Raw genomic sequence first — 10,475 nt, 5'->3', positions numbered from 1 at the left:
CCTGCTTTTTCTTAAAAATGCCCGACTTGGACCGAGTCTGCATAGGATGAGAGTTAACAGCAGCAACAGAAACTTGTTGCAACTCAGATACTTGAGACAGATGAGTATCGGGATGTAACTCAGACATGGCTTGACCAGAAAAAGCTGCACTGGACAGGTGACCCATGGAAATATCCCCTGGTAGTGAGGAAATGGTACCAGAAGAAACAAACTCACGTGGTGTTGAAGAACATACTGGAGGACTATGCGAAGAACTTGAATCCCGGGAGAACACTTGTGGAACCGGTATAGATGCTAAAGGAGGATGATGAAAAGTGTTGGAGGGTACAGTGGAAGACATGGAAGCCACCTTGGAACCAGAGACAAAATGACGAGCCATAAGAGTTGCAGGAAAATGACGTTCATCAAATAGAACATGCCTAGAGACAATTAGTTTATTGTCTGTAGGATTAAAGCAGATAAACCCTTTATACTGAGCAGCATATCCCAAAAATATGCATTCACTGGTCTTTGGGGCAAGCTTATGAGATCTATAAGGCTTCAATGACGGATAACAAGCACAACCAAAAATCTTCAAGTGATCTAGTTTGGGTGAAGAATGATATAACACTTCAAAGGGAGACTTCATAGACAAGACCGGTGTAGGCATTACAAAACCAAAAATTCCATTTCCTTCTAATAAAAGCCCCATTTGAAAATTCCATGTGACATAATTGGAATCATCCAATTTGACAGTGACAGTGTTACCAACACTAGGAATCAGCGAAGAAATTGGTGACTGAGTAAGTGCTAATTGAGCAACTGTAACCATGACGAGAACTGTAAAAGATCAATGTATCGTCAAGACTCAGAAAACAACTAAAAACACACAATTGATCAACAAGATGCTCCACAGACGAACAGCAATACGTAAGCAAGCAAGAGGCACATCAAGAAACCAGATCAAGCAACACAAGAAACTCCAATCAAGATAATATCAAGAAAATCTCAACAATCCCACCGCAGCAACAATCGCAAATGAATAGACAAGAAATCAGAATCCTGATACCATGTCAACAGTAATGAAGGAAAGTACAGAGAGAAAATGTAGAGAGAGGAAGGAGAGAGAGTAAAAGAAATGTTATGTATATTTCCAGATATTCATTACAATATGTTTACCTCACTTATATATAAATACAACCACCTTATAACTAACTCCATATTCTTTACTCTACTAACGACACCTGGCACTAACCTAAGTCATTCCCTAACAGTTTGGATCGAAAAAAAAATTCACAAAGATGGATATTGCTCACACGAAGTTATTAACTATTTATCTATCTATCTATCTATATATAAAACCGGTAGGATTTTTGAACAGTAATTTTTGGGGTCACAAGCTTCACAAAAAAAAAAGATTGAAAAGAAATGCCCTTCAAACAAAAAACTTCAAATGATACGCCCCAACCCCGATATCCCTATATATCAGGGTAGACACGTGTTGGCCGACACCTGGGGGTGACGAAGCCATTTAAAACATGCATACCGATAAAATATGTAATTAGAAAGGGATACACTAATGCAGAATCGTGTTCGGAGGATACAACTAATCGAGAATAATATGAAAGAATTATTATGGAAAGGTACAAACTGAGGAATGTGTCCTACACAAAGGAGATTCAAAGATGCATGAGCAGAAGTGCCCTAACGCTGGGATCGTGTGCCTCGATTCTAACTCCTGAGGAGGCGCAAAAGAGAAAATGTGAGTGGACCAAAGTTTATATTAATACTAATAATAAGAAAACCATTTTATTTAGGAACATACTAACCCCCTGTTTTGAAAACATATATATAGTACTATGTAGTAAGTTTTCTGAAAACTCTAGCATGCAATGAAAACGTTCGTAAACATGTATGTGTAAAATAATGCTCGATAATGGTGCTATCGTCGCCCAAAGGAAAATCCGTAAATCTCATCAATATTGTACCTGTCCATCACCCAAATGTGAAGTTATACGACACTAGGTTACGCTAATGAAGAATATGGTACACCCCATCACCCGAAGGTGAAGCTGTATGACTCTGAGTTACGCAGAGAAGAAACATATAACATCACACATCGACATTAGCCCTATATTAGTGAAGCTGGGGGTATCTCATCAATATCATTAACTCCTCATTCACCTGAAGGCAGTACCTGTCCATCACCCAAAGATGAAGTTGTACGACACTGGGTTACACCAATGAAGAAACAAGGCAGGCCCCATCACCCGAACGTGAAGCTGTACGACTCTGGGTTACGCCGGAGAAGAAATATATACATAGATATCCTCAACTGTGTCATATGGTCATAGACATCTACATACCCGTGTTGTGTGGATGTGTTGTATGATAACCCCCTAGATAAAGTACCGAAAACATATCTCAAAATCTCATCTCGTAAATCCATATTCATAAATCCGTAATATAATTCATATTCGAAAGCCATAGAATTTCATATACGAAAATTCAAAGATTCATAACTCATATTCGAAATTCCACAATATAAATCATATTCATAACCTTTTGTAAGATGTAAATTCGATAAATCATAAATATCTCATAACCCGTAAATGTAGAAATCCGGAAAATGTAATATAAAACATATTCGATGCATGAAATATGAAATGCATGCAAGCCTAATATTTTATAAAAACATGCAAGTTTAGAAGGGGTCCACTCACATATATTTTATTGTCTGTGAACCGCTCGAGCTAGCGATAACGTCGCTTCCCACGAACGTGCCTAAACACAATTAGGGACCATTTAGTAAAACTCTACAAAAACGTTAGAATTAGGGAAAACAGACGGAAGATTCAGATTCGACACATCGAAAAACCTAAGAAGGGACCTCGGGTTTCCCCCCACGTGCCACTGCACAAGCCGTCGCGGCCCAGAAGACCGCGACAGTTAGCAACCCCGACTCTCCGGAAAATTCAACAACTCCAAAAATTCCCAAATTTTACAGAAATGATGATCTCAATGAGAGGAACAACTTTCATACCTAGGCCGAAGTCAAATTAGGCCAAGAAGTGGCCTGAATATCCTTTGAACTGTCGAAAACCCAAAAAATGGATGGTTGTCGATCTGTCTCCTCCGATGCTCTGCCATCCCCAAACTTGTTTAGGGTTTCATCCAGACATCAAGGAGAGTCAAACAAGGGTGGTGGTCGATGGTGGTGTTTGCAGAACGACATTGTGGTGTCCTTGAAGCTGTCAACGCGAAACCCATGAAACCTAGGCCTAAAATCCATCAATTAATCAATGAAAATGGAAGAGGAGAGGTCATTGAGTAGGTTGCAGGTGGTGGCGATGATCAATTCGTCGGGAAAACGCTGGAATAGGCGTCGGGGTGTGTGAAGTAATCGGGTCGGTTGACGTAGGAACCGGGTCAAAGGATTCGGTGTTTCTCTCTTCTCTCATTTCCCCTCATTTCTCTCTTCTTCCATTGGTCCACTGTTTTCCCCCTTCTCCCGATTGGGCAACTCGCCCTCCTTTCTCTTATTTCCCCTTCATATCCTCCGTCCATCTCTCTTCTTTCCTTCTTTTTCCTCTCATCCTTCCATCCTAGCCACACACGTGGCACCATCTTATTACTCCAGCAAAGTCTGGAGCCTTCTAGATTTATGGTCAGATGATCATTTTGCCATCTTTTGCATTCATTAATAACTCATTCATTATAACTCCAAATTACGTTTGGTTTGCATCCATGTGTTCGTAGCGATGAGTACTATTAGGATACGCCAAGGGAACAGATCTTACGTGACACAACGACAGTCAACAAAAGTGAACACATTTTCCTTGAAGGGTATTTTCGTAATTTCATATTTTACAATTATAGATTTCATAGTAATTAGGGACGAGTCGTTATATCAAAAGTAACCCAAAATAATGCATCAAATATAGCCGGGGTATTTTCATCATATAAACATTGGTAAACAGTATTTTTAATATTTAACTATTTATTGTACAGTGATAAACAATATTTTTAATATTTAATTTTGTCCTGTACAGTGTTTTTTATTTTATAATTAGTACCTCACAATGGGTACAATAATGTAATTCAATCAGTTGTTTATTTAAATATTATTTTCTCTATTCTTAATGTAAATCGAAATTCAAGGACTGATTTTATTATGTGGATTCAGCTGCTTTGATTAGTTTATGAGAGGTTTCTTCTAGCATGGTCTAATATTATTCATTTAAAACGTGTAAGTCGCGTGTAGCACACCGGAATTCAAAAAATGCCTTTTGCACACGCTTGAGCGCGTGCATGAAGGCTAGTGTGTTATAATATAAGTAAGATAATAATTAGGGATCCATTTGAGGGTAAGGTTGAGCTACAGTCCCAGTCAAAAAAAAAAAAAGTAGTAGTTGTGATAATTTAGTCCAACTCAGTCAGCTTGAGTGATTGTTGAGGAATTTGAATGCCTCACATGTTTCGGTTAAGGATAATGCTAGCGAAACTAAATTTGTTAATAAAAATTTGCAAACTAAATGATGTGTTATTAATCGTAATGAGGATGTTTATCAACTCTTAAATAATAATCCAATCATCAACTTTCATGTCATTTAGTTTACAAAATTCATCTCAAAATTAGTCTTCCTGTAATATGTTATTTAGGATAGGTTGTTTATGTTTGTGGAGCTTTTGTTGTTAATTGTTTGAATCTTTGAGGTATATTCTCAGTATATACATTAAAACTAAGCTTAAGTTTGTTGCCTTTATAGTATGTTTTTATATGAATATTTTGAAGGACAAGGTTCATTATGTCCCCCTTACTAGATGTATATTTGTTCATTATGATTTCATTTATACCCAAGAGTTTTTATATGTATATATACTTTAGTCAAGGATTTTGGAAACTATATTAGGAGGCTCTTGTTATAAGTTATGCAGCATAGATTATAGCCCGCCAGGAAAAAAAATTATGATGCCGTCTCTGACAATAACATTGATATGTTATGAATTTATTATATATATGTTGATCTTAAAATTATCAAACCTACGTGCCATGCAGATCGAATAGCTAATGAGCTAACTACGTGCTTTAGTTGAATGCGGGGTGTGCCAACTTGTCAACCGAGCTCGGTCGGTGAGTGAATGAATATGGTGATGGTGTTGAACGTGCTGCTGACTTATGTATCTTGCGATTGGCGTCAAGGACGGAACTCATCTCGACCTCTGGGTTCTAGAACTTGAAGACAAGGTTGCTAGTAACTGTGAAGTTCACGAATCGCTTACATCGGGCTCGGCTGCTTCAATTATATTTGTGCAAATATAAGTGCACCGAATCGGTACCAGACTGTATGGATACAAATACTTAAATGAGATAAGCGTTTTGATCGTAAATGTGGTTCTGCTATCGGAATGTCGAACTCTGAAATGTACCTGTGAATATCCAATCATAAAATAGGTGTGATTTTCAATGTGCTGAACAATGTAACATGGTAACACCTCACTTCGCTAATAAAGTGACCTCTTCCAACAAGGACTCAGAGAACCCTTGTTGATAGAGACTTGAATAGATAGTCAACCAAACTTAGAGTAGTGTTGTCCAATATAAATTGTAAGATTCTTCACATTCGCCTGACTCTACAGCTCAGTGTTGTCCAATAAAAACTATAAGATGTCAATTGTCAACCACAATGTTGTCCAATGGAAACTATAAGATGTGCTTGACGAGGTTAGGGAAGATATAGTTGTTCTCAAAGATGAGAGAGTTTTGCGTAAAGCGAGAAATGCAAGGCAGATTTGTGATATGTTAAGCTGAGGAGAATTTTGAATGTTGTAGACCTTCTTCCATTTATAGGAGTAGTTTTCACCTGGTGCCGAAGTAGAGTCCCACACAGATTGTATTTCACTCCCTGATCCAAACTACTGGATAAACCTGATTTGGCCACTCCTACCAAACTTAGGACTCTGAACCTTATTTCTTCGCAATTAATTCATTCCTTATTCTTCAAACTTGTCCCCATATCCTTGAAATATTACAAATCCTAAGAATGCTGTCATGATCATCGGTACTCCGATTGACAAGAGTGGGTTTAACTCTCGATACTCTGGTAGCTTGGTTCGAGGAATCTCCTGATATAATAATAGAATTTTTATTTGAGGAGAGTAAGCAGATGTAATCTCTCATGGTGCATGATACTCTTTTTCTCTTCGTCAGGGTTGAAATTTCCGATAAGGATTTTATCAAGACCCACTGTATGCACTATATCCTGTTTGTACGTATATCTAACATTTACTAAAAAAAACTAGTAGAGTTCTATAAAATATATTTTGTGTTTTCATTTTTATAGATAACGCTCCCAAACTAGTATTTGAAAATTTTAAAACTGTGGTCATACCCAGACCTCTCTCCTCTCTCCACCTCCCCAACCTTCTCAGCAAATTCATGCGACCTCACCAACACTTATTTCCACCTCTCTCTCTCTCTCTCTCTCTCTCTCTCTCCCCTAAAATGGGATTTCAAATGATAACCGATTTTACTTTCAATAAGAGCTAAAGGTGGTATGGATGCGGGAGCCTAAAGGAAAGGGTGGGGCGAATTGTTGGAGGTAGGGGCTAGGGTGGAATTGGATGGCGGGAGTGAGGTAGTAGGCTGGGGATCTGGGGTGGTTGCGGGTGGCTGAAGGAAAAATTTGTTTAATTTTTCATTTAACTAATTTTCAGAATTTTTGTAATAAAAAATCAGATCGATTTTGACAGAAACTTTAATGCAGAAGAATAAATGGTCTATAGAAGAATCAATGATCTACCTTAAATAAATATATTTAGGGACTAAAATTAATTAATTTTTAGTTCAGAGAAGAATCAATGGTCTATAGAAGGACCAATGATCTACCTTAAATAAATATATTTAGGGACTAAAATTAATTAATTTTTAAGTCAGATACAAAACCTAAACCATGGTAACATTTCAGATACCAATTATATAGTTTACTGTAATTCTTATGCTTTGGATGAATTTAAAGTTGATAATTAGGCTAATTAAATTTGGTGAAAATGCTCTGAAAAACTTTGATGGAGTCAAATACATGCAAGAGAAGAGAAGGGTTAATTTCAGTTTACTACCCTGAAATTTCTTGATTTTTAAAATTTGATACATGAAGTTTTTTTCATCCCAGAGTGTTACCTAAAGTCATAATTTTAGAACACTTTTATACATTCGTTAAGTTTTCAGTCAAAACCTACGTTAACCCATGTGGACAATGATTAGGCATCACATGTCAATATTGGCTCACGTGAAATAAAAGAATAAAAAAACAATAATAATAAAAAATTTGTCCTCTTCTCTTCCCTGATCCGTCCGACCCCTCCCCTCTTCACCCCCTCATTTCTCTCTTCCCAGATCAACCTTTACCCACCCTAACCCAAACTACGCCGCACCCGTCGCCTTCCTCACCGCCATCGCCCAAACCCTAAACCTCTGCGGTTGGGGTTTGTTTTGGGAGACATGGGCTGCGGCTGGGCGTTTTCCCCAAACTTTCATCTCCGTCGCCAATTCCCAAACATCATCGTCCAAAACCACTGCCACCGCCACCACAAAAAAGCCCATTAAGATCCAACATTTCGACTACAGTGATCTTGTCGCCGCCATCAATGGCTTTTCCGATCAGAAGCTTTTGGGCAAAGGCAGCCATGGCTACGTCTACAAAGCTATGCTCCGCGGCCGTCTCGTTGCTGTCAAAAGACCCTCTAGAGCTCACAACCAGACTCTCCGACCCAACTCATGTTCTGGGCCGGAGACTGCCAACGAGGTTAACAACGAGATCGAGATCTTGTCCAAGATTCAGAGTCCGAGGTTGGTCAATCTTTTAGGGTTTTCAAATGATTCGAAAGACAGGCTTTTGGTGGTAGAGTTCATGAGCAACGGTACACTGTACGATGTTTTACATTAGAGCATGAATCAAGCTTCAAATTGGGGTCGTAAGATTAGATTAGCTTTACAAACTGCGAAGGCAATGTAAGAATATTTTAATATTCTAAAGTGGTCCATATGACACGGTCCATATGATATGTAGGGTTTAACTGATATTATCATTTATAAATAATCCTATTGGTCAAATTATGAGAAATGTTTCCTATCGAATTACTGTGATGGGTGGTAATTGATTATGGACTTTAAATGGAAACGGGTCCTCTCTCTGCCTCACTTATATATATTGCATATACCCATCTAATATGCACTTGATAGAAAAAACACGATTAGGGTTTTCACGTGCAAATAGAGGCAAGAGAGAGAACACCCTTTTTTTCCTCCGCCGCTGACAGAATCAGTTTGGGATTTCTTCGCGTTCGTTGTCATGGATCAAGGTACGCTTGATTGTTTAATGTATTTTCCATAAATTATTTGTATGTGAAAATCATGAAGTTCGATGATCTTGGCTTAATTGTTTTATGATTTACATGTGGTATCAGAGCCTAGTTGAGAGCCCTCATGATTTTCCATTTACGATTATGAACTTTAACTGAATCGACTTGATTAGGGTTTTATTTCGAAATAAATTATGATCCGCTGTGTTTTTTTTTTTTTTTTGGAAATAACCTAATCGTTGTTTTTAATTTGTATGCCGCTGCTTTCTATAAGCATAATTTGTATGTTGCTGCTTACTGTTAGCATTTTATTTGTATGCTTGCTGGTTAATAAGGGTTCAATGTTTGATCAAGGCAGACATGATTATATTTTTTGCCGAATTGCATATTTGGGTATGGATGCAATCTGGGCGATCCTTTTAAGTTGGAATTAGTTAAAGTAATTTGAATACCTATGACCGATCATTAGGATTATAAACGTCATTCATTTAATTTGTAATTCGTCTTATGGAAATTATTTGTTAGTCACCAGAGTGGCCAAACTAGAAAGATCACATGGATTCAAATTAAATGATGATTAATCAATTACTCATGGTAGGATGATGCATATGAACGAACAAAATGTTATTATGTTTTAAAGGTTTGTACGTGAGTAATATGTTTTTCATTTGTCATAAGTTCTTAAGGGTCACCCAAAGGTAGACTAATTGCTCATATGATTGATGATATGAATGTGTTGAGAATTGTATATTTCATTTTTATTTGTTCGGATATCCAAAGATAACGAAACATGTCTTATTAGAGATGTACAATTATCAATAAGGTATTATGCATCGATTATTGTTTGTATTGTTGTAGTATCTACCCAAAGGAGAATATGATAATACATTTATTGTTATTACACGTGTTTTTTATTATTCAAAGCATTAATGTTGTGAGCACTTTTGAATTGCAGTGTCAGTGCCTGTTTCTCTTCATTCGCTTGCTCCATCTATTCCCTCACTTAATGGAACAAATTTCTCAGATTGGAGTGAGCAAGTTCAGTTTCACCTTGGTGTTCTGGATCTTGATTTAGCACTCCGAACTGATAAACCTGCTGCTCTTACGAATACAAGCAGCACTGAGGAAAAATCTCTCTATAATGCCTGGGAGAGATCGAACAGATTGAGCATAATGTTTATGCGAATGACTATAGCGAGCAACATAAAGACTGGCCTTCCTCAAGCTGAAACTGCTAAGGAATACTTGAAAAATATTGAGACTCATTTCAAGACTGCTGACAAGTCTCTTGCTGGGACATTAATGGCTGAGCTTACCACCAAGAAATTTGATGGTATGCGAAGCATGCATGAGCATGTCCTTGAAATGACTAATATAGCAGCAAAGCTAAAGACTCTTGGAATGAATGTGGATGACTCCTTTCTTGTTCAATTTATTTTGAACTCCTTGCCTCCTCAGTATGGGCCATTTCAAATCAACTATAATGCTATTAAGGACAAGTGGAATGTTGATGAATTGGCCACTAAACTTGTTCAAGATGAGGGAAGGCTTAAGCAGCAAGGAGAGCATTCCGTTCATTTAGTAAGTCAAGGAGCTGAAAGAAAATTTGGAAGAAAGCCTGGAAAGGGAAAGAAAAGAGGACCACCCAAGGTGAATGGACCTGCTAATGCTACTCAGGCTCATGATAAGGAACAAAAAAGTGATTTATGTCGCTTCTGTAGGAAGCCTGGGCATTATCAAAGGAATTGTCAGAAATTCAAAGAATGGTTCGAAAAGAAAGGTGAGCCCTTGGCTTATGTAAGTTTTGAATCATATTTAACTGAGGTTCCTTATAATACTTGGTGGGTTGACTCTAGTGCTACGGCTCATATTTCTAATTCGATGCAAGGATTCCTTACGACCCAAACTTTAAATCCAAATGAAAATTTCATTTTCATGGGGAATCGAGTCAAAGCTCCAGTTGAAGCTGTTGGAACCTTTCGTTTAATTTTGGATACTGGATATTGTTTGGATTTATTTCAAACACTTTATGTTCCTAGTTGTTCCAGAAATTTGGTTTCAGTTTCGAAGCTTGACCGTAATGGATTTTTTATAAAGTTTGGTAATGAATGTTTCAGTTTATATAATAATACCTC

This window comes from Malus sylvestris, chromosome 17 (genome assembly GCF_916048215.2).
Source record: "Malus sylvestris chromosome 17, drMalSylv7.2, whole genome shotgun sequence".
Lineage (NCBI taxonomy): Eukaryota > Viridiplantae > Streptophyta > Magnoliopsida > Rosales > Rosaceae > Malus > Malus sylvestris.
This window is presented reverse-complemented; position numbering follows the sequence as displayed.